The sequence below is a fragment of the Rattus norvegicus genome, chromosome 4 (assembly GCF_021556685.1).
Source record: "Rattus norvegicus strain SHRSP/BbbUtx chromosome 4, alternate assembly SHRSP_T2T, whole genome shotgun sequence".
Classification (NCBI taxonomy): Eukaryota; Metazoa; Chordata; class Mammalia; order Rodentia; family Muridae; genus Rattus; species Rattus norvegicus.
In genome coordinates, this window is record NC_141537.1 from 87,594,676 (window position 1) to 87,619,576 (window position 24,901).

Below are 24,901 nucleotides of genomic sequence, written 5' to 3' on the forward strand. Positions count from 1 at the left end.
AGGGATGAGGGACATCTGTAGCATATACCTAAGACCTAGAATGGGAGGGAAACTACCAGGATTTTATGAGGTTGACTTTAGTTGAAACGTTTGGCAGTGGAGATTGGAGCCTGCAGTGCCCATATCCTTGAGACAGGCAAGACCTGAAATATAGGCATAAGGACATCAACCCACCCTTAAATTTTTGACCCCAAATTTGTACTGTCTACAAGATATGCAGGGACAAAGGTGGAACAGAAACTGACAAAATGGTCAGTCAATAACTGGAGCAACGTGAGATTTATCCTAAGTGCAAGCACCAATCCCAGACACTATAAGTGACACTGTTATACTTGCAGATAGGAGCCTACCATAACTGTCCTCTACAGGGTTCATCCCAGCAGCTGACCGCAACAAATGTGGATGCCCACAGAGAAATATTAGATGGAGCATGGAGAGTCTTATCGAAATAAGTTAGGGGAAGGATCGAGGGCACCAGAGGGAATTGGAACTCCCCTTGAAGACCAACAGAGTCAATAAACCTAGACCTTTGGGGAGGCCCTCAAAGACTGAATAGCCAACTAAAGAGCATAAAAGGGCTGGACTTTTGGCCACCCACAGATATGAAGCATATGTGCAGCTTAGTTTTCATCTGGGTCCCCCAACAAGTAAAGAAGGGCTTATCCCTAAATTTGTTGCCTGTCTGTGAATCCCATACACCTACCTGGGCTACTTTGTCTAACCTCAATGGGAGAAGATGCACCTATCCCCGCAGATATATCCTGTGCCAGGCTGTGTGTGTGTGGCGGTCATGGTGGGGGCATACACAAAGGCAGGCTTCTGTCCTCTCTGTGGAGAATGGGAGCAGGGATGGACTGTGTGAGGGAATTACTAAAAGAAATAGCATCAATAATCAGGATGTAGATAGGGGAGAGAGAGAGAGAGAGAGAGAGAGAGAGAGAGAGAGAGAGAGAGAGAGAGAGAGAGAGAGGATAGACAAAAATTAAAATAATTTTTTCAAACCTAATATTTTTCTGATCATTTGGAAATTTCACATTATACACCATATGACACTAGTGTTCTTTCCCTCCTATAACAGCTTGTCCACAGTTCTGCCTCTCAGCCAAGTCTCTCCACCCTTGCAAAAGAAAAAAAACTACATCCATTTTGTATTGTTCATATACACAGTGCAGCATGGTCAAACACATATTTGTCAGATGACTAATGAGAGCTGAGTACTTCTCCTGCACTCCTGCAAGGAATGATCATTTGTGTAGAGCTATATTTCAGTGTCCCTATCAAAAATTTAAAAACTCTTGTCGATGGCTTTTTATAGACTGCTACTTATTGGGATTGGATAGGGTGGAATTAGAGGTTGTTCCAGAAGCCTTCTATGTTTGTATTTCTCAAATGTGAACCTGCAATTCACGCATAACTTTCTTCCCCATTATAGTCATTGGTATTGAGGGATCCTGGGCTGCTACATGGTTTCTGACAATAACAAGGACCAGGAATGTCCACTTGGTCTACAGAATCCACAAGTGCTAAGGATCTCGGTTTGGTGTCTGGATGTAGTATGACCTCAAGAAGCCAACAGTGTCAACTGCTGAAATTTGGAATACAACTCATCATTGTTTCTGGAAAAAGTATGGGCTTTGAAGGTCTTTAAAGGAGGTACAATACAATATATGGGCCATTCTTCATGCTGAACATTCTGGTCCTGTTCTTAGCCAGGTCAAATGTGAGGCTGGGCAGCATGTTCCAGGCCACATCCACAGTAAGATCCAGGCTGCTTCACATCATACTGTCAACCCTATTGGGTAACAAATTGTTCTTCCATCAGTGATAACTGTCTCTCACATATAACAAAGTTGTCAGGTGTCCACTTCTACAGCACAGGAACTGATCAGCACCTCCATCTATTTGGCTAAGGGTTTGTTAATCTTAATAGATTTTCACAAAGAGCTAACACTTTGTTTCATTGATTTTTTTATTACTTTTTTTACACTGCAGATTTTATTCCCCTCCCCACCACCCCCTGAGAATTCCACATCCCATACCTCCTCCCCACTGCCCCATACTCCACTTCGATCTCCACAAGGATATGCCTGCCCTACCCACCTCGCCAGACCTCTAAAGTCCCTGGGGCCTCAGTCTCTTGAGAGTTAGATGCATCTTCTCTGACTGAACCCAGACCTGGGAGTCTTCTGCTATACATATTTTGGTGGCTTCATCTCAGCTGGTGTATACGGCCTGGTTGGTGATCCAGTGCCTAAGAGCTCTCAGAGATCCAGGTTAATTGAGACTGCTCCTCCTCCTTAGATTCCTCCAGCTTTTCCCTAATTCAACCAGAGGGGTCCGCAGCTTCTGTTCATTGGGTGCACAGATCTGCATCTGACTCTTTCAGCTGCTTGTTGGACCTTTTGCAGAGCAATGATAGTAGGTTCCTTTTTGTGAATGCCTCATAGCTTCAGTAATAGTGTCAGTAATGGTTCAGTAATGAGCTGGATCCTATTTTGGGCCTATTGCTGGACATTCTTTTCCTCAGGATCTTTTCCATTTCCATCCCTGCAATTCTTCCAGACAGGAAGAATTATGGGTCAGAGCTTTGTCTGTGGGATAGCAACCCCATCCCTCACTAGATGCCCTGTCTTTCTGCTGGAGGTGGCTTCAGTAAATTCCCTCTCATTGACTCTTTGTATTTTTTCTATTTTATTAATTTCAAATCTGAGTGTGATTATTCATTGCCATCTATCCCCTTTTCATCCTTATTTCATCTTTTTCTTCTAGAGCTCTCAGGTGAGAATTTAAGTTACTAAAGTGAAATAGCTCTAACATTTTATGTATGATTTGGGCCTATCTAATTGCCTCTTAGGCCCCTTTTCATTATGTCTACTATATTGGGTATATTGCGTTTTAATTTTTATTCAGTTCTACAAAGTTTTTAATTTATTTAATAATTTCTAACTTCACCCACTTTTCATTCAGTAATGAGATGTTCGGTTTCCATGAGTTTGTAAGCTTTCTGCTATTGATATTTAGATTTAAACTCTGGTTTTGACGTGGTATTCAGGTTGTTATTTCAATTTTCTTGTTTCTGTTGAAACAAGTATATGCTCAAAAGTTTACCTTGAGAAATCAGCTGCTACTACTCCACCACTCCCTGTAATCAGGGAAATTCATTTTTCCATTTAATGGGTTTTCTTTATTTTTCATTTGAAGTTTTTCTCTTAGAGCTTTCAATCCACTTTTTAGTTCTGTATACTTAGTGTTTTATTTATAAGATGAATGAAAATTTTGATTATGCTCTTTTCTGTGCATTCTGCAAGCTTGTTGAGTTTTATATTTATATGTATTTATGTCTTTGGGTTGGTTTCTTCTATGATCCTATTGAAAGTCTTGTGTTTGCCATTGACTTGGGTTTATTTTCCCTCACTTGGGCCTATAACTTGAAGGTTTGACATATTTCATGGTGCTTTACATACACAATACTTTCTAGACCTGGTGTCTATCAACTGAGCTACATCCCAGTTGTACAGCCCTGTATTTCCTGATAAAACCATTACATTACCTCACTTCTGTGTATAAGAAAGATTACTTTTCCTAAGTGTATTTGGAGGAGGTCACATTTTCCTAATTTTAACAAAACAGCTATTAATTTCTAGGTGAAACCCTGAAACTTCTGTCAAGTAAGTATGGAGGAGACCATGGAGGTTTGTGAAGCAGGAATGATACCATGGGGAATCTAAAATGTTTTCCTACTTATTTTAATTGGGTTATTATTATTATTTTTTCATTTGTTTTGTTTAGGACTGGGATCAGTTAATCCACACTGACAGATATAACCTGGAGAGAATAGCTCACACATGGGAAACCCAGAGCTCAGCTGTTCCTAATCCACTGCTCTCCTGAAATTAGGAAAGTTAACTTTTCTATTTGAAGGTAACACTTTTTTAACAATGTGAAGGTCAGAATTGCCTTCTCCAGATGACATGATAATTATGGGATGATAGGGAGATGATCTGATGACATTTCTTCCTTATAACTAGTTTGGGGCCTCATGATACACAAATGCTTTCTTCATTATAGTGAGCTTTAAGTAGGTGTTAGAATGAAGATTTTCTCTACTAAGTAATCCATTGCATAGGCTATTACTTTTGAGACATACTATATAATAAGCATTCAACATACTTATAAACATAAATGTATCAGTGTAGTAATTCATAAGAAGAACATAGATTTCACTTTGATCTCTGATTATATACATAACACAAGAAGGAGGCTATTGGAAAGAAGATAGGTGCCTAGCAGAAGGATGGAGAGAGAGAGAGAGAGAGAGAGAGAGAGAGAGAGAGAGAGAGAGAGAGAGAGAGGAGAGAGAGAGAGAGAGAGAGAGAGAGAGAGAGAGAGAGAGAGAGAGAGGGAGGAAATGCTAACAGGGTGAAGGTGATCAATGGGTATTAAGTGAACATGTCATGAAGCCCACCATTTTTTACAATGAATGTACATTCATGTGCATGTTAACAAGCAGCTCCCAATGTGACATTCAAGCAGTATATATGCTACAGGATTCTCCTGATAATGCACTCTAATAATTCTAAGATTATGTTTCCACCTAGATACTGCCAGGTCTGTTAGTTTTCCATTCCTGAAACAAGACCCTGAAATACTTTAGAGGGTGAAAAACAAAGAACACACATTTATTGGCATTCAGAATACATTTACAGTATTAAGTTGCATTTAAGTTGTAACTTTTATTTTCTTCTTTTCTCAACCGTCTGGTTGTGTTTAATTATATAAAGTGTAAGCTAGGAATATACAAGATATATTAACTAATTTAAAGTTTATCAGTAATTTTTTGGTTTGTTAAATTTGCATATATTTAGTAATTTTTTTGAAAGATTCAACCCATGACCTAGAAAAACATAAGACATGGTTAACACTATATGATGTTTGTTTAAAATTAGATAGATATGTTTATTCTACTGTAATAATTACTAATAAAGTAGATCTTTTCTAGGTATTTCAGAAATATCTGGAAATCTCATCTCACTTATTTATTAAATACATTTAATATTATTTTTATAAAAATTACAAACTGGATAATTTGCTATAGATATTTGAATGTTTCCATTAAATTGTATTCAGTTATAATATTTCATGTTTTCTAAATTGAACCTCCTCACATTTAGTAAGCCTTTTGTGAGCATTGAAAAAGATATTTTCAATTATCAAATAATATAAAATTATGTCAAGTCAATAACCCCAAGTTTTCCTCCAATACTTACAAATACAATTGCTTGTAAAAATATGCATTCACAAAGAAATGCAGTGTAAATTTCAATTTAGGTGATATCACAAACACAATTATTATTTTTCTCAAATATCTTTTACTGTTGTATATACAATTAAAATAGAAAATGAAGGCAGGTATGGTAGTACACACCTATCACTTTTGTCATCCCAGAACTTTCTGCTTTCTTTTTGGGGTTGGGGGTGTTTAATATAGTTTATTCTGATGAAGTTACAAAAATAGATACAAAATACCTATTTTAAAAGTACAGTTAATGACTTAGAAAAATAAAGCACTGAAGGTTTTAAAAATCCAACATAAATTTTTATGTGGGGAATATTTTAAATCACTTCAGAGGGTAATCAAGACTACCTTATGCAAAGTATTTTGTGATGCAGACCACCACAGAATGCTGTTAAATAATCAGTCCATAGCACACTGGCCCATAGCCATTCAGAATAGCTTTACAGGATACTTATTTAATCCACTCTGAAGAGGAAACTGTGTATTTCAGTGCAGTTGGTTCAGCAAATTTACTGCTGCTTTGTGTGCTCCATAGCCTATCAAAGACCAACAACAAAACTGAATGTAAAATCAGGAAAATGAAAAGACTACTGCTTCCTTCTTTGTCAGAACTCTTACTGACCTCAGGAGGAGAGAACATCACTGCTAAAGGTGCTCAGCAGCTTATGCCCAGGCTGGCAGTGTTCCAGGGCTCCATACTAAGTGGGGATGGCTCCCATAAAGAGTAGAGAAAACCTGGCACCATGACTGGACACATAGTTATAGGACCTACACTCTTTAGGCTGTTGTGCCAGGATGCATTCTTGAGCTCCAAAACACCATCAAGGTGTCATTTCTGATGTAAAAGCATTAGAGTCTCTTTATTACAACCTCAGGCTTCAGCTCTCCTTCAACCCAGTCCTAACATAGCAGGATGGGAAGAGAAGGTGGAGCAGCCCTGAACCCTTAGCAGGTTGAGTTTTTATAGGAGAATTGGAACAATTTTCCAATAAAAATTAGGAAGGGGGTGTCCAGTCTGGCAAGCATCTAACAGAATGACTATAAGCTGACAAATGAGTGCTCTGAAGCAAGACCTTATATCACAAATGATCTGAAAGAACAATCAGACCAATATTTGATAACATGTTGCTAGGAAGTAGCTAGGGAGTGACTCTGGCTGAGGACAAGCTGTGGAGTCCTTCCTGGTATTTGACAACAGCTTGGGTTCAGCTGCAGGTCAAATTCTCAGGCTATTTTTCTCTCTCTTTCCTTCTTTCTTTCTTTCTTTCTTTCTTTCTTTCTTTCTTTCTTTCTTTCTTTCTTCCTATCTCATTTTTCTTATTTAAGATGGAGGGTGGTCCCAAGATGGAGTAGATTTGACCTCTCAGAGCATGATTTGTTTTTGATCCTGAGGTAAGGACATCATGTCTGAGAAGCTACATCTTGGGGCTCAGAGAGACGCTAAGAGTAAAAACAGGAAACTTCACCACCAGGACAGTGTCTGCGCCTTTGCTGCAAGTCATGGAGGACAGAGACCTGCAGATCTCCAGTGACAGCTGTGTAAACTGCAGCAATGCAGGCCAAGGATAAAAGAACCCCTGGCTAAGTAGCTGCTGGTAAGTCGGGGTTTTTTTGTCAGCATGGTATAATAGCTGCCAAAACAAAAATTGCACACAAGTAAGTATGACTTTTTATGTTTCAAAAATTTATCATTATCCAAGGTTTTCTTTTCAATTCAATGTGGTGTTTGTTCAGCATATATGTTAGTGTTTAGGACTTGGGTTCACTGGAACTTGAGTTACAAATACCTGCAAGTTGCCATCTGGATGCTGGGAATTGAACCCAGATTCTTTGGAGGAGTAGCCAATATATAAACTATGTGCCATCTTTCCAGCCATATTGTTCAAGCTTTTCAAAGTCCTGTAAGTTAAAGCTCCACAGAGCTAAGGCAAACAGGAAAACACAACCAAATAGGTGAAGGGATTGCATAAAGCATTCCAAGACCTGAAAGGGGAAGTAGAAATAATAAAGAAAACACAAATCGAGGCAAACTTGGAAATGGAAAACGTAGGAAAGAGGTCAGGAATGACAGATGTAAGTATCATTATCAGAACACAAGAGATTGAAGAGAGAATCTTAGGTATAAGAGATATTGTAGAAGGGATTGACACAACAGTCAAGGAATATTCAAAACATAAAAAAACTCCTAACCCCAAATATCCAGGAAATTCAAGAATAATTAGAATAGAGGAGGACAAGAAAATTCCTAGCTCAAAGGACCTGAAAATGTCTTCAACAAAACCATAGAAGAAAACTTCTCCAACCTAAAAAAAGAGATGACCATAATGGTACAAGTAGCCTTCAGAACACCAAACAAATGGGACCAAAATAAGAAAATCCTTTCATCGTATAGTAATCAAAACACCAAACACACAGAACAAAGAAAGAGTATTAAAAGCTGCAAGGGAAGAGGTTAAGTAACATACAAAGGGAGACCTATCAGAATTACACTAGACTTCTCAACAGAGACTATGAAAGCCAAAAGAGCCTGTTCAGAGTTCATGCAGACTCTAAGAGAACACAAATACCAGCCCAGACTACTATGTCCAGCAAAACTCTCAATCAACATAGATAGAGAAACCAAAATATTCCAGCACAAAACCAAATTCAAACAGCATCTATCTACCAAGTCCTACAGAGGATCCTGGAAAAAACCTCCATAAAAGGAAGATACCTCTAACAAAGAAAAGACACAATATTATGCATCTCACAAAAAAGCCAAATGGAGAGAACCACAAGCACATATAGCTACTTACAAAAACAAATATAGCAGGAACCAACAGTCATCTGTCTTTAATATCTATCAAAATTAATGGACTCAACCCAACTATAAAAAGACATAAGCTAACAGATTGGATATTCAAACAATAGCCAGCATTTTCCTGCTTACAAGAAACACACCTCAATAACAAAGACAGTCACTATCTCAGAGTAAAAGGATAGAAACAGGTCTTCCAAGCGAATGTTCCCAAGAAACAAGCTGAGTTGCCATCCTAATGTCCAGTGAAATAGACTTTCATCAAAACGTTATCAGGTGTGATGAGGAAGGACACTTCATATTCATCAAAGGGAAAATTGATGAAGAGAAAGTATCAATTTTAAACATCTATGCCCCAAATGAAAGGGAATCCACATTCATAATAGAAACTTTACTAAAACTCAAACCACACATTGAACCCCACACAATAATAGTGGGAGACTTCAACACCCACTCTCACCAATGGACAGGTCATTGAAACAAAAACTAAACAAAAATACAAAGAAACTATGAACCAAATGGGTTTAACAGATATCTACAGAACATTTAACTGTAAAACAAAAGAATATACCTTCTTTTCAGCCCCTCATGCTACCTTCTCCAAAATCAATCATATAATTTGTCACAAAACAATCATCACCCAAGACAAGATTGAAATAATCACATGCATGCTATCAGACCACCATAACCTAAATCTGATGTTCATTAACAGCCGAAGCAACAGACAACCCACATACATGTGGAAACTGAACAACTGTCTCCTCAGTGACAATTTGGTCAGGGATGAAATAAAGAAAGAAATTAAAGACTTCCTGGAATTTAATTAAAATATTGACACACCATACCCAAACTTATGGGACACAATAAAAGCAGTGCTAAGAGGAAAATTCATAGCACCGGTAAAGAAACTAGAGAGATGATATGCTAGCAACTTAATGGCAAACCTGAAAGCTCTAGAACAAAAAGAAGCAAACTCACCTAAAAGGAGTAGACAGAAATAGTTAAACTCAGGACTGAAATCAACCAATTAGTAACAAAGAGAACAATACAGAGAATCAGCAAAGCCAAAAACTGGTTCTTTGACAGAATGAACAAGATAGATAAACCCTTAGCCAAACTAACTAAAGGGCCCAAAAGCAATATCCAAATTACCAAAATTAGAAATGAAAAGGGAGACATAACAACAGAAATGGAGGAAATTAAAAAAAAAACATCCAATCCTACTACAAAAGCCTATACTCAACAAAACTGGACAGTTTAAATAAAATGGATGGTTTTCTAGACAGATAACAAATACCAAAGTTAAATCAAGGGTAGGTAAACTTTCTAAATGAGCCCATATCCCATAAGGAAATAGAAGAAGTCCTTAAAAACCTTCTAACCACAAAAAGTCCATGGCCAGATGGATTTAGTTCAGAATCCTACCAGACCTTCAAAAAAGATCTGACACCAATATTACTCAAACTATTGTATAAAGTAGAAACAGAAGAAACAGTAACTAATTCATTCTAAGAAGCCACAGTTACTCTGATACCTAAACTACACAAGGACCCTACTAAAAAAAGAACTTCAGAACAGTCTCACTTACCAATATCGATGTAAAAGTACTCAATAAAATTGTTGCAAATGGAATCCAAGAACATGTCAAAACCATCATCATTCACCACAATCAAGCAGACTTCATACTTGGGATGCAAAGTTGGTTTAATATCCAAAAATCCACTGATGTGATCTACCACATAAACAAACTCAAGGAAAAAAAATCACATGATAATTTCCTTAGATGCAGAAAAATCATTTCACAAAATGCAACACTCCTTCATGCTTTTTTTTATTAACTTGAGTATTTCTTATTTACATTTCGAGTGTTATTCCCTTTCCCGGTTTCCGGGCAAACATCCCCCTAATCCCTCCCCCTCCCCTTATTTATGGGTGTTCCCCTCCCCATCCTCCACCCATTGCCGCCCTCCCCCCAACAATCACGTTCACTGGGGGTTCAGTCTTAGCAGGACCAAGGGGTTCCCCTTCCACTGGTGATCTTACTAGAATATTCATTGCTACCTATGAGGTCAGAGTCCAGAGTCAGTCCATGTATAGTCCTTAGGTAGTGGCTTAGTCCCTGGAAGCTCTGGTTGCTTGGCATTGTTGTACATATGGGGTCTCGAGCTCCTTCAAGCTCTTCCAGTTCTTTCTCTGATTCCTTCAACAGGGGTCCCGTTCTCAGTTCAGTGGTTTGCTGCTGGCATTCGCCTCAGTATTTGCTGTATTCTGGCTGTGTCTCTCAGGAGCGATCTACATCCGGCTCCTGTCGGTCTGCACTTCTTTGCTTCATCCATCTTGTCTAATTGGGTGGCTGTATATGTATGGGCCACATGTGGGGCAGGTTCTGAATGGGTGTTCCTTCTGTCTCTGTTTTAATCTTTGGCTCTCTATTCCCTGCCAAGGGTATTCTTGTTCCCCTTTTAAAGAAGGAGTGAAGCATTCACATTTTGATCATCTGTCTTGAGTTTCATTTGTTCTAGGCATCTAGGGTAATTCAAGCATTTGGGCTAATAGCCACTTATTAATGAGTGCATACCATGTGTGTTTTTCTGTGATTGGGTTACCTCACTCAGGATGATATTTTCCAGTTCCAACCATTTGCCTATGAATTTCATTAAGTCATTGTTTTTGAGAGCTGAGTAATATTCCATTGTGTAGATGTACCACATTTTCTGTATCCATTCCTCTGTTGAAGGGCATCCAGGTTCTTTCCAGATTCTGGCTATTATAAATAAGGCTGCTATGAACATAGTGGAGCACGTGTCTTTTTTATATGTTGGGGCATCTTGTGGATATATGCCCAAGAGAGGTATAGCTGGACCCTCAGGCAGTTCAATGTCCAATTTTCTGAGGAACCTCCAGACTGATTTCCAGAATGGTTGTACCAGTCTGCAATCCCACCAACAATGGAGGAGTGTTCTGCTTTCTCTGCATCCTCGCCAACATCTGCTGTCATCTGAGTTTTTGGTCTTAGCCATTCTCACTGGTGTGAGGTGAAATCTCAGGGTTGTTTTGGTTTGCATTTCCCTTATGACTAAAGATGTTGTACATTTCTTTAGGTGCTTCTCAGCCATTTGGCATTCCTCAGCTGTGAATTCTTTGTTTAGCTCTGAACCCCATTTTTAAATAGGGTTATTTGACTCCCTGCGGTCTAACTTCTTGAGTTCTTTGTATATTTTGGATATAAGGCCTCTATCTGTTGTAGGATTGGTAAAGATCTTATCCTAATCTGTTGGTTGCCGTTTTGTCCTAACCACAGTGTCCTTTTCCTTAGAGAAGCTTTGCAGTTTTATGAGATCCCATTTGTCGATTCTTGATCTTAGAGCATAAGCCATTGGTGTTTTGTTCAGGAAATTTTTTCCAGTGCCCATGTGTTCCAGATGCTTCCCTAGTTTTTCTTCTGTTAGTTTGAGTGTATCTGGTTTGATGTGGAGGTCCTTGATCCACTTGGACCTAAGCTTTGTTCAGGGTGATAAGCATGGATCGATCTGCATTCTTCTACATGTTGACCTCCAGTTGAACCAGCACCATTTGCTGAAAATGCTGTCTTTTTTCCATTTGATGGTTTTGGCTCCTTTGTCAAAAATCAGGTGCCCATAGGTGTGTGGGTTCATTTCTGGGTCTTCAATTCTATTCCATTGGTCTATCTGTCTGTCTCTGTACCAATACCATGCAGTTTTTATCACTATTGCTCTGTAATACTGCTTGAGTTCAGGGATAGTGATTCCCCCTGAAGTCCTTTTATTGTTGAGGATAGTTTTAGCTATCCTGTTTTTTTTTTTATTCCAGATGAATTTGCAAATTGTTCTGTCTAACTCTTTGAAGAATTGGATTGGTATTTTGATGGGGATTGCATTGAATCTGTAGATCACTTTTGGTAAAATGGCCATTTTTACTATGTTAATTCTGCCAATCCATGAGCATGGGAGATTTTTCCATCTTGTGAGATGTTCTTCAATTTCTTTCTTCAGAGTCTTGAAGTTCTTATTGTACAGATCTTTTACTTGCTTGGTTAAAGTCACACCGAGGTACTTTATATTGTTTGGGTCTATTATGAAGGGTGTCGTTTCCCTAATTTCTTTCTCGGCTTGTTTCTCTTTTGTGTAAAGGAAGGCTACTGATTTATTTGAGTTAATTTTATACCCAGCCACTTTGCTGAAGTTGTTTATCAGCTTTAGTAGTTCTCTGGTGGAACTTTGGGATCGCTTAAATATACTATCATATCATCTGCAAATAGTGATATTTTGACTTACCCTCCTTCATGTTAAAAGTTTTGGAGAGATCAGAAACTCAAAGGCCACAACGGCCACAACTAAACATATTAAAAGCAATGTACTACCACCCAACAGCCAATATCAAATTAAATAGAGAGATACATAAAGCAATCCCACTAAACTCAGGGGCAAGACAAGGATGCCAACTTGCCCACTATCTACTCAATATAGTACTAGAAGTGCTAGCTAGAACAATAAGGCAACAAAAAGAGATCAAGGGGATACAAGTTGGCGAAGAAGAATTAAAGATATCACTATTTGCAAATAAAATAAAAGTAGACATAAGTGACCCCAAAAATTCTACCAGAGAGCTTTTCCACCTAATAAACAACTTCAACAAAGTGTCCAGATACAAAAATAATCCAAATAAATCAGTAGCCTTCCTTTATACAAATGATCACAGGCTGAGAAAGAAATTTGTGAAACAATTCCCTTCACAATAGCCATAGATGATATAAAATATCTTGGGCAACCCTAGCTAAACAAGTCAAAGATCTGTATTATCACGCAGAACTTCAAGTCTCCCAAGAAAGAAATTGAAGTTCTCAGAAAATAGAGAGATCTCCAATGCTAATGGATTGGGGGAATAACCTAGTAAAAATGGCCATTCTACCAAAGGCAATCTAGAGATTCAATGCAATCCGCATCAAAATCCCAAAACAATTCTTCAAAGACATGGAAAGAGGAATTCTCAAACTCACATGGAGAGGCAAAAAACAGAGAATAGCAAAAAGAGTTCTAAACAATAAAAGAATAGCTGGGGGAATCACCATCCCTGACCTGACTTCAAGCTCTATACAGAGCAATAGTGACCAAAACTGCATGATATTGATAGAGAAACAGAGAGGTTGATCAATGTAATAGAATTGAAAACCCAGAAATAAAGCCACACACTTATGCAATTTGATTTTTTACAAAGAAGCAAAAAATATACAATGGAAAAAAGAAAGCAATTTCAATAAATGGTGCTGGTCTACTGGCTGTCTCCATGTAAAAAATAGAATGAAAATAGACTTATATTTGTCACCAGGCACAAAGCTCAAGTCCAAGTGGATTAAGGACCTCAACATAAAACCAGATACACTGAATCTAATAAGAGAGAAAGTGGAAAAGTGCCTTGAATACATGGGCACTGGGGAAATTTCCTAAACAGAACTCCAATGGCTCACTATAAGGTCAAGAATTGATAAATGGCACCTAATGAAACTGGAAAGCTTCTGAAAGACAAATCAATAAGGCAAATCTACAACCTACAGATTGGGAATAAATCTTCAACAGCCCCATATCCGATAGATACATCCAAAATATATAAAGAACCCAAGAAGCTAACCACCAAAATCCAAACAACCCAATAAAAAATGGGGTATAGAATTAAACTGAGAATTCACAACAGAGGAATCTTGAATGGCTGAGAAGCACCAAAAGAAATGTTCAAACTCCTTAGTCATCAGAAAAATGCAAATGAAATCTACCAAGCGATTTCACCTTACACCAGTCAGAATGGCTAAGATCAAAGCCTCAGGTGACAGCACATGTTGGCAAGGATGTGGAGAAAGAGGACTTCTCCATTGCTGGTGGGATTGCAAACTGGTACAACCACTCTGGAAACCAATTTGGAGGTCTTTCAGAAAATTGAAAATATACCTACCTAAAGACCCAGAAATATGACTCTTGGGAATATACCCAAAAGATGTCCCACCATGCCACAGGGGCCCTGTTCCACTATTTTTCATAGTAGCCTTATTTGTGATAGCCAAAAGCTGGAAACAACCCAGATGTCCCATGACAGAAGAATGGATACAGAAAAATGTGGTTCATTTACACAATGGAATACTACTCAACTATTAAGAACAAGGACATCTTGAATTTAGCAGGCAAATGGATGGTAGTAGAAAATATCATACTGAGTGAGGTAACTTAGACTCAAAAGGACATGCATGGTATGTTCTCACTAATAACTGAATATTAGCCAAAAATTGTACAGAATACCCAATATACAGCCCACAGAACTCAAAAAGGTCTACAAGCTGACGGGCCCAAGTGAGGATGCCTCAGTCCCACTTGGGAGGGAGAAGAAAGCAACCACAAGGTGGAGAGGACAGGAGGGAGGAAAAAGGGAAGATAATCTGATATTGGGTGATAAAAAAGTACTGAAGCCCCGAGGGCCAGCAGAAAGAATGGAAGCAGGTACCTTTGGGAGGAAAGAGGTTGGGAGAACCCTCCAGAATGTACCAGAGACCTGGGAAGGGAGATACTCTTAGGACTCAAAGGAAGGGACCCTAGATGAAATGCCCTACAATGGAGAGAGGGAACTTGTTGAGGTCACCTCCAGTAGAAAGACAGGACATCAAGTGAGGGATGGGGTTGTTATCCCACAGCCAAAGCTCTGACCCATAATTCTTCCTCTCTGACAGAATCACAGGGATGAAAATGGAGAAGAACCAGAGGAAAGGAAGTCCAACCCTGAGAAGGAGGGCAACCCTGTAGGAGGACCAGCAGCCTCAATTAAACTGGACCCCCGAGATCTCTCAGACACAAGATCAACAACCAGGCAGCATACACCAGCTGCGATGAGGCCCCCAACACATATATAGCAGAGGACTCCCAGGTCTGGTTTCGGTCAGAGAAGATGCACCTAAACCTCAAGAGACTGCAGGTCCCAGGAAGTTTAGAGGTCTGGTGTAGTGGGTGGAGTTGGGACATCATCATGGAGACAGGGGTGGGAGGGGGATGGAATGCAAAACAGTCAGAGGGTGGATCGAGACAATGACTTCATGAAACTCTTAGGCAGATGGCTGGAATTAGAAAATATTATCCTGAGTGTGGTAACTCAATCACAAAAGAACACACATAGTATGCATTCATTGCTAACTGGATATTAGCCCAAAAGCTTAAAATACCTAAGATGCAATTCAGAAACCACATGAAGCTCAAGAATAAGAAAGATCTAAGTGTGGATGGTCTTCATTCCTTCTCAGAAGGGGGAACGAAAATACTCACAGGAGGAAATGTGGAGACAAAGTGTGGAGCAGAGACTGAAGGAAAAGCTATCCAGAGACTGCCCCATCTGGAGATTCATTCCATACACAGCCACTAAACCCAGACAATATTGTGGATGCCAAGAAGTGCATGCTTACAGGAGCCCGATGTAGCTGTCTCCTGAGAGGCTCTGTCAGAGCCTGAGAAATACAGAGGTGGATGCTCTCAGCCAACCATTGAACTGAGAACCGGGTCCTCAATGGAGGAGTTAAAGGACTGAAGGAGGTGAAGGGGTTTGCAACACCATAAGTAGAACAACAATATCAATCCGATCTCCCAGAGATTCCAGGGACTAAACTACCATCCCAAGAGTACACAGGGATTGAACTGTGGTTTTATCTGTATATATACAAGAGGCTTGCCTTGTGGGAAATCAAGAGGAGGAGAGACACTTGGTCTTGTCAAAGCCCAAAGCCCCAGTGTAGGAGAATGTCCGGGATGGGAGGTGGGAGGGATTTGTAGGTGGGGGAGGGGCACCCTCACAGAAGCGAGGGTGAGGGGAGATAATGGGTTTCTGGAGGGAAAACCAGAAAATGGAATAATGTTTAAAAGCAAATTTTAAAAAAAGATAGAGAAAAACCTTATAAAAGAGAAATATGACTAGATCTTTCATTGCATGGTGCCCTGGATGACAAAGTTCTTCAAGTCTTGCACGGAAGAGGAGGTGATGGCAGGGGAGGGTGGGAGTTGGATTTGGTCTGATCAGTTAAGATTCTGAAGGGCATTAGTAGTCTGCATTTTCTTCTAAGAGTGATGGGAAGCTGGGGGCATTTTGTGTTGTTATGCAGGAGAATATTTACTGGATGTGACGTGTGTTCCTTATGAGCTTTCTTTGGCTGCATTGGAGCTGACTGCATGGAGTCTTGAGAAAAAAATGGATTCCCATTTCTGGTTCTGGTCATGAACCTGCTGCTATGGTCTGACTTTCATGTGGCCAAGCAATAAACAGAAAGGACTTAGAGAGACATGAAAGGAGCAGGCCAGCCACGCAGGAAGGGGCTCCCACCAGCCACATTTCTTGCTGGCTTGCGAATGCTGACCAAATCAAAGGAAATAGATCATACAAAAAGCTTTGTAGTTTTGTTTAAGGAGAAGCCATGCTTAGGAACAGGCTTGGAAAATTTGGAAAGCATGCTGATGAGCAGGTAGCCTCTTTTCTGAGGACAGGCATGGATCAGGTTATTGGTCCAGACTTGTTGCTCCCAGACAAGCCTTTCGAGCACTGATTCTTTAGGGGAACTCCCTCTCCTGAGAGGAGACAGCAAGGGTCCTTGAAGCTTCAACCCATGGAGACAGATTTCCTTCCTGTGGGCTGTTTTTTCTTCTTTAGTCTGCTCAGTGCCTGCTCTCCTCTAATCCAGGGCCTCTACTGAGGCCTTGTGCTGCTTACAATTAGAGGAACTTTCAGCATGCTGCTTGCATGTGATCCTTTCTTCCTTTGAAGTCATTTAATGATTAAGCAATCCCTGGTTTTGACCTGTCTCCTGGCTGAAGGAACCATGTGCCTCTGAAAAATAATAAGAAATCATACTGTTAATGATTTACTTCCTTCTCCAAATGAAAAAGGAAAGAAAACAGTGGGTATCTCTTGATATCTGGGAGGTATTTCTTTAACACTGAAATGGAATTTACAAAGGATTTAAATGAGATGGAACCTGAACTAGAAGTTATTTATAGCCACATATACCCATCATGTTTATACAATTAACAGAGTGTAGAAAATACACTAATACTCTCTCACTATATCTGTGTCTTCATTCTAGGTTCTACAGATGTACTATTTCTCGGAAAAAGAAACGTAAAAAATATAAATTGAGATAGGACTCTTGCTGAATAAAATAAGGAGATTATCATGAATTACAATGGTGATTCCATTAGAATTATGAGTCAAAACAAGGACAGTGGCAAACCAAATGTAGTAAAACTATGGAGCATGAGACAATATCATTTTTCTTTTTTTCCCAGTTCAACATGTGTTTTTTTTTTTTTACATTTGTTTTATTAACTTGAGTATTTCTTATTTACATTTCGAATGTTATTCCCTTTCCCGGTTTCCTGGCAAACATCCCCCTAATCCCTCCCCCTCACCTTATTTATGGGTGTTCCAATCCCCACCCTCCCCCCATTGCCGCCCTCCCCCCAACAGTCTAGTTCACTGGGGTTTCAGTCTTAGCAGGACCAAGGGCTTTCTCTTACACTGGTGATCTTACTAGGATATTCATTGCTACCTATGAGGTCAGAGTCCAGGGTCAGTCCATGTATAGTCTTTAGGTAGTGGCTTAGTCCCTGGAAGCTCTGGTTGCTTGGCATTTTTGTTCATATGGGGTCTCGAGTCCCTTCAAGCTCTTCCAGTTCTTTCTCTGATTCCTTGAATGGGGGTCCTGTTCTCAGTTCAGTGGTTTGCTGCTGGCATTCGCCTCAGTATTTGCTGTATTCTGGCTGTGTCTCTCAGGAGAGATCTACATCTGGCTCCTGTCGGCCTGCACTTCTTTGCTTCATCCATCTTGTCTAATTGGGTGGCTGTATATGTATAGGCCACATGTGGGGCAGGCTCTGAATGGGTGTTCCTTCTGTCTCTGTTTTAATCTTTGGCTCTCTATTCCCTGCCAAGGGTATTCTTGTACCCTCTTTTAAAGAAGGAGTGAAGCATTGACATTTTGGTCATCTGTCTTGAGTTTCATGTGTTCTAAACATCTAGGGTAATTCAAGCATTTGGGCTAATAGCCACTTATCAATGAGTGCATACCATGTGTGTTTTTCTGTGATTGGGTTACCTCACTCAGGATGATATTTTCCAGTTCAAACCATTTGCATATGAATTTCATTAAGTCATTGTTTTTGATAGCTGAGTAATATTCCATTTTGTAGATGTACCACATTTTCTGTATCTATTCCTCTGTTGAAGGGCATCTGGGCTATTTCTAGCTTCTGGCTATTATAAATAAAGCTGCTATGAACATAGTGGAGCACGTGTCTTTTTTACATGTTGGGGCATCTTGTGGGTATATGCCCAAGAGAGGTATAGCTGGATCCTCAGGTAGTTCAATGTCAATTTTCTGAGGAACCTCCAGACTGATTTCCAGAATGGTTGTACCAGTCTGCAATCGCACCAACAATGGAGGAGTGTTCTGCTTTCTCTGCATCCTCGCCAACATCTGCTGTCATCTGAGTTTTTGGTCTTAGCCATTCTCACTGGTGTGAGGTAAAATATCAGGGATGTTTTGATTTGCATTTCCCTTATGACTAAAGATGTTGAACATTTCTTTAGGTGTTTCTCAGCCATTCGGCATTCCTCAGCTGTGAATTCTTTGTTTAGTTTTGAACCCCATGTTTTAATAGGGTTATTTGACTGCCTGTGGTCTAACTTCTTGAGTTCTTTGTATATTTTGGATATAAGGCCTCTATCTGTTGTAGGATTGGTAAAGATCTTATCCTAATCTGTTGGTTGCCGTTTTGTCCTAACCACAGTGTCCTTTTCCTTACAGAAGCTTTGCAGTTTTATGAGATCCCATTTGTCGATTCTTGATCTTAGAGCATAAGCCATTGGTGTTTTGTTCAGGAAATTTTTTCCAGTGCCCATGTGTTCCAGATGCTTCCCTAGTTTTTCTTCTATTAGTTTGAGTGTGTCTGGTTTGATGTGGAGGTCCTTGATCCACATGGACTTAAGCTTTGTACAGGGTGATAAGCATGGATCGATCTGCATTCTTCTACATGTTGACCTCCAGTTGAACCAGCACCATTTGCTGAAAATGCTATCTTTTTTGCATTGAATGGTTTTGGCTTCTTTGTCAAAAATCAGGTGCCCATAGGTGTGTGGCTTCATTTCTGGGTCTTCGATTCTGTCTCATTGGTCTATCTGTCTGTCTCTGTACCAATACCATGCAGTTTTTATCACTATTGCTCTGTAATACTGCTTGAGTTCAGGGATAGTGATTCCCCCTGAAGTCCTTTTATTGTTGAGGATAGTTTTAGCTATCCTGTTTTTTTTTTTATTCCAGATGAATTTGCAAATTGTTCTGTCTAACTCTTTGAAGAATTGGATTGGTATTTTGATGGGGATTGCATTGAATCTGTAGATCGCTTTTGGTAAAATGGCCATTTTTACTATGTTAATCCTGCCAATCTATGAGCATGGGAGATCTTTCCATCTTCTGAGGTCTTCTTCAATTTCTTTCTTCAGAGGCTTGAAGTTCTTATTGTACAGATCTTATACTTGCTTGGTTAAAGTCACACCAAGGTACTTTATATTGTTTGGGTCTATTATGAAGGGTGTCGTTTCCCTAATTTCTTTCTCGGCTTGTTTCTCTTTTGTGTAGAGGAAGGCTACTGATTTATTTGAGTTAATTTTATATCCAGCCACTTTAATGAAGTTGTTTATCAGCTTTAGTAGTTCTCTGGTGGAACTTTTGGCATCACTTAAATACACTATCATACCATCTGCAAATAGTGATATTTTGATTTCTTCTTTTCTGATCTGTATCCCCTTGACCTCCTTTTGTTGTCTGATTGCTCTGGCTAGAACTTCAAGAACTATATTGAATAAATGGGGAGAGAGTGGGCAGCCTTGTTTAGTCCCTGACTTTAGTGGGAGTGCTTCAGGTTTCTCTCCATTTAGTTTAATGTTAGCAACTGGTTTGCTGTATATGGCTTTTACTATGTTTAGGTATGGGCTTTGAATTCCTATTCTTTCCAGGACTTTTATCATGAAGGGGTGTTGAATTTTGTCAAATGCTTTCTCAGCATCTAATGAAATGATCATTTGGTTTTGTTCTTTCAGTTTGTTTATATAATGGATCACGTTGATAGTTTTCCGTATATTAAACCATCCCTGAATACTTGATCATGGTGGATGATTGTTTTGATGTGCTCTTGGATTCAGTTTGCCAGAATTTTATTGAGTATTTTTGCGTCGATATTCATAAGGGAAATTCGTTCGACGTTCTCTTTCTTTGTTGGGTCTTTGTGTGGTTTAGGTATAAGAGTAATTGTGGCTCCATAGAAGGAGTTTGGTAGTGCTGTATCTGTTTCAATTTTGTGGAATAGTTTGGATAATATTGGTATGAGGTCTTCTATGAAGGTCTGATAGAATTCTGCACTAAACCTGTCTGGACCTGGGCTCTTTTTGGTTGGGAGACCTTTAATGACTGCTTCTATTTAGTTAGGAGTTATGGGGTTGTTTAGTTGGTTTATCTGTTCCTGATTTAACTTCGGTACCTGGTATCTGTCTAGGAAGTCCCATGGGGTAGGAGCTGGACCCTCAGCAGTGTGAACACTCCTGTGAAATCAGAGTAGACTACTCTGTGCCCACATTCCTTACCCAAGAGGGAATCGCCAAGTGATAGCTGTGCCCCCTAGACTCGAGGATCAAAGAGTAGTAAGAGGCAGGACACTTCTGATGCCTGCCTTCACCAAGAGCTGAAAGAGGGTCAACAGGAACGTCTACACCTCTGAAAGCAGAGGTAAGACCCACTGTTCTGCTCAAAGTGACCTGCCTGGTGGACCCAGGACCTATTGAGGCAGAAGTCCTCTGGGACAGGGCACTTCTGGATTCTGGCTTTGCCCAGAACTGAACTGATGCCTATCCCACAGCTCCCTGCACCCAAATCCTGCGGGGAATAGAGCTGAACACCCAGAAGAACACAGCATTCTGAGACCACAAGACAGACTGCCACTTCTGCCCACCTCTCCCCACATCCCTGGTTCAAGAGAAAACTGCACAGTGCCTCTGGACACAGGAATACAGTTCAAGTCTGTGCCCAGAACTGAATTGAACTGGTCAAACAGCTCCATGCACTAAAATCCCGAGAGGAAAGAGCTGGACCCTGAGAAGTGTAGACATTCTTGAGAAATCAGAGGGGACTATCCTCTGCCTACATTCCCGACTCAAGAGGGAATCGCCTAGTGCCAGATGTGCCCCCTGGGCTCAAGGACCTAGGAGCAGTCAGGGGCAGGACCCAATCTGATTCCTGCCTGCCCCAAGAGCTAAAAGAGACTCACTAGGAATGCATACACACCTGAGAGCAGAGCACCTTTTCACAGAAACAGCTGAAAGAAAACAGGAAAACAGTTTTGCAGGAGTGCTGACACAGAGGCTTACAGGAAGGTAAAGCCACTGTAAGAAACAGTAAGAAAAGCTAACACCAGAGACAACCTGATGGTGAAAGGTAAGTGCAGGAACCTAAGCAACAGAAACCAAGACTACTTGGCATCATCAGAGTCATCAGTTCTCTCACCAAAGCAAATACTGGATATGCAAACACACAAGAAAAGCAAGATTTAGCTTAAAAATCACATTTTATGATAACGATGGAGAACTTTAAGAAGGCCATAAATAACTCCCTTAAAGAAACGTGATTGCTAGGGGGAGGGCAGTAATGGGGGAAGGATGGGGAGGGGAACAACCATATAGAAGGGGAGAGGGAGGGCTTAAGGGGATGTTGGCTCGGAAACTGGGAAAGGGAATAACAATCAAAATGTATATAAGAAATACTCAAGTTAATAAAGAAAAAAAAAAAGAAATGAAGGACTCCCACAGCTCACTGCTCCCAAACCCCTTGAGAGAGAGAGCTCACCCCCTGGACAGTTGGGCACTCCTGAGACTGCAGAGCAGGAGAGACCACCAATACGGCCCACCCCTGCCCACATCCCTGGCCCAAGAGGAAACTATATACAGCCTCTGGGAACCGGAAGACAGGGGAACTTGAACTGCAGATCCCCCACAGTCCAGACACCACCCAAACCTGAAGGGAACCACTCAACAGTTCTCTGCACCCAAATCCCATGGGAGGGAGAGCTAAACCTTCAGAGAGGCAGACACACCTGGGAAGCCAGAAGAGCTGCCCACATTTCAGACTCCAGAGGAAAACACCTAATGCCATCTGTGACCCCAATGCACAGGGGCTCCGGGAAAAGGCAGGGCAGGCCATCCTGGTTGCCGCCATCACAGAGAGCTCAAAAGCAGCCCCCAGGAATAACATGAGCCACGGGACCACAGGTAAGACCAACTTTTCTGCTCCAAGCGACATGCCTGGTGGACTCAGGACACACAGAGGCAAAATTCCTCTGGGACCAGAGACTTCTGGTTTTTAGCTAGAGCCCCACCCTTGCTGATTCCGGCCCACAGCTCACTGCTCCAAAACCCCTTGGGAGAGAGAGCTCACCTACCAGACAGGTGGGCACTCCTGAGACTGCAGAATCCAAGAGATAGAAGAGAGAATCTCAGGAGCAGAAGACTCCATAGAAATCATCAACACAACTCGCAAAGATACTGTAAAACGGAAAAAGCTACTGGGCCAAAACATACAGGAAATCCAGCATACAATAAGAAGATCAAACCTAAGGATAAGAGGTGTAGAAGAGAGTGACGACTCCTGGCTCAAAGGACCAGTAAATATCTTCAACAAAATCATAGAAGAAAACTTCGCTAACCTAAAGAAAGACATGCCCATAAACGCACGAGAAGACTACAGAACTCCGAATAGATTGGACCAGAAAAGAAACTCCTCCCATCACATAATACTCAAAATACCAAATGCACAAAACAAAGAAAGAATATTAAAAGCAGTAAGGGAAAAAGGTCAAGTAAAATATAAAGGCAGACCTATCAAAATCACACCAGACTTCTCACTAGAGACTATGAAACGAGAAGATCCTGGACAGATGTCATACAGACCCTAAGAGAACACAAATGCCAGCCCAGGTTTCTGTATCCTGCAAAACTCTCAATTAACATAGGTGGAGAAACCAAGATATTCCATGACAAAACCAAATTCACACAATATCTTTCTACAAATCAAGCCATACAAAGGATAATAAATGGGAAAGACCAACATAAGGAGGCAAGCTACACCCTAGAAAAAGTAAGAAACTAATCATCTTGGCAACAAAACAAAGAGAAGAAAAGCACATAAACAAAATCTGACATCCAAATACGAATATAACAGGAAGCAATAATCACTATTCCTTAATATCTCTCAACATCAATGGTCTCAACTCCCCAAGAAAAAGACATAGATTAACGAACTGGATATGCAATGAGAACCCTGCATTCTGCTGCCAACAGGAAACACACCTCAGACAAAGGCAGACACTACCTCAGAGTGAAAGGCTGGAAAACAACTTTCTAAGTAAATGGTCTGAAGAAGCAAGCTGGAGTAGCCATTCTAATATTGAATAAAATCGATTTTCAACTAAAAGTCATCGAAAAAGATAAGGAAGGACACTTCATATTCATCAATGGAAAAATCCACCAAGATGAACGCTGAATCCTAAATATCTCTGCTCCAAATACAAGGGCACCTACATACATAAAAGAAACCTTAGTAAAGCTCAAAGCACACATTGCAACTCATACAATAATAGTAGGAAATTTCAAAACCCCACTCTCATCAATGGACAGATCATTGAAATAGAAATAAACAGAGACATAGACAGACTAGGAGAAGTCATGAACCAAATGGACTGAACAGATATTTATAGAACATTCTATCCTAAAGCAAAAGGATATACCTTCTTCCCACCACCCTATGGTACTTTCTCCAAAATTGACCATATAATTGGTCATAAAACAGGCCTCAACAGATACAAAAAGAGAGAAATAATCCCATGCGTCCTATCACACCACCACGGGGTAAAGCTGGTCTTCAGTAACAATAAGGAAAGAATGCCCACATATACATGGTAGTTGAACAATATGCTACTCAGTGATAACCTGGTCAAGGAAGAAATAAAGAAATTAAAGACTTCTTAGAATTTAATGAAATGGAAGATACAACATACTCAAATTTATGGGACACAATGAAAGCTGTGCTAAGAGGAAAACTCATAGCTCTGAGTGCCTGCAGAAAGAAACGGGAGAGAGCATATGTCCGCAGCTTGACAGCACACCTAAACGCTCTAGAACAAAAAGAGGCAGGAGGAGTAGAAGGCAGGAAATAATCAAACTCAGAGCTGAAATCAACCAAGTAGAAACAAAAAGGACCATAGAAAGAATCAATAGAACCAAAAGTTGGTTCTTTGGGAAAATCAACAAGATAGATAAACCCTTAGCCAGACTAATGAGAGGAAACAGAGAGTGTGTCTTTAACCAAGAAAGTAAAAGATCTGAACAATAAGAACTTCAAGCCTCTGAAGAAATAAATTGAAGAAGACCTCAGAAGGTGGAAAGATCTCCTACGCTCATGGATTGGCAGGATTAACATAGTAAAAATGGCCACTTTACAAAAAGCGAACTAGAGATTCAATGCAATGTCCATTGAAATACAAATCAATTTCTTCAGAGAGTTAGATAGAACAATTTGCAAATTCATCTGGAATAAAAAAAACCAGTGTAGCTAAAAGTATCCTCAACAATAAAAGGAATTCTGGGGAAATCACTATGCCTGAACTCAAGCAGTAATACAGAGCAATATTGATAAAAACTGCGTGGTATTGGTACAGAGACAGACAGACCAG